Genomic DNA, 1,278 nt, shown 5'->3' with positions numbered 1-1,278 from the left:
AGACCATTGACATTCCAAGAGACTATTGATGCAATTGGATTAATATCTACTATATTCGTTACTGTTTTCTATTTGTTGCCCTTGTAAAAAATGGGGCAGCGCTGAAGCCCTTATGAGTGCAGGGCCCATTATTTTTCCAGGGGCTGTGATTGGGAATGTGTTTAACCCCACAGCCGTCTGGTATGAGCTGCTTTTCAGCCACCAGTCTTCAATTCATCAGCATTAAACTTGGTAAAGCCTCACTTCTTGAAGATGTGGATCTTCTAGCAGTCAGGTAACTTGATCTTGCCTGGGGCCTCAACCACATGCTCCTTGTTCTGCAGCTTGGTGCAGATGGGCATGATGACTTGGCCAAGGTTGATCCTGGCCACTGTGCCCTGGGGCTTTCTGAAGACACCGCACATACTTGTCTGGAGCCTCCACTGGGGACAGTATGAGATCAGACATGAGTGTCCACTGGAAAGGGCTGTCTCCACGTCCCTTGGAGCAACCCATGTGCACAACAGGCCACATACACTATTGAGGAAGCTGCTGTTTACAGCCATTGCACATTGGCCAACCCCCATGAGGAAAACAACATGGTTGGCTTAATTGGGTGCAGTTTTTTTTACTTTTTTAGTGTTTGTCCTACAGTTTGCAGTATACATTTACAGTTAATCCAAGTCCACTTTCAAATAACACTATACATATCACTGGCAGTGTAGTACCTTATAATAACAAAATAATCCTAATTCCTTCCTCACATCCTTTGTCTCATTGATGTCATTCATTTTTCTTATACATAAGCATATATATATATTATACATAATCAGATACATTGTTGGTATATTTAACAAACTATTATCTATTTGATCAATTAATAAGAAAAATAAAAGTTTTAATTTTAACTTTATCTATTCATTCTTTAATGCTATTTCTTTCTTTATGTTGATCTGAGTTTCTAACCTATATTATTTTCCTTCTCTCTGAAGAATTTCTTTTAAAATTTCTTGCAAGGCAGGTCTACTGGCAACAAATTCCCTCACTTTTTGTTTATCTGAGAAAGTCTTTAGTTCTCCTTCACTTTTGAAGGATAATTTCACAAGGCACAGTGTTCTAGTTCGGTGGCTTTTTTCTTCCAATACTTTATTTTACTCCACTCTTGTCTTGCTCGTGGTTTCTGAGGAAAATTTGGGTACAATTCTTATATTTATTCCTTTGTAGATAAGGTGTTTATTTTTCCCCTCTGGAGTCTTTTGGGATTTTTTCTTTGTCTTTCATTTTCTTTGGTTTGAAAAT

The 1,278-nt window shown here is 38.2% G+C and overlaps 1 non-coding gene across 1 annotated transcript; it reads right to left on the bottom strand.

The window, feature by feature from the left end:
* Positions 1 to 464: 464 nt before the first annotated feature.
* On the bottom strand, positions 465 to 601 carry LOC147915905 (small nucleolar RNA SNORA70). The gene has a single exon (XR_015553714.1). It is a non-coding gene; the product is annotated as a small nucleolar RNA SNORA70 (small nucleolar RNA).
* Positions 602 to 1,278: the final 677 nt, after the last annotated feature.

Source organism: Ceratotherium simum, chromosome 11 (genome assembly GCF_057802395.1).
Source record: "Ceratotherium simum simum isolate JZ-2026a chromosome 11, ASM5780239v1, whole genome shotgun sequence".
NCBI lineage: Eukaryota > Metazoa > Chordata > Mammalia > Perissodactyla > Rhinocerotidae > Ceratotherium > Ceratotherium simum.
This window is presented reverse-complemented; position numbering and strand designations above follow the sequence as displayed.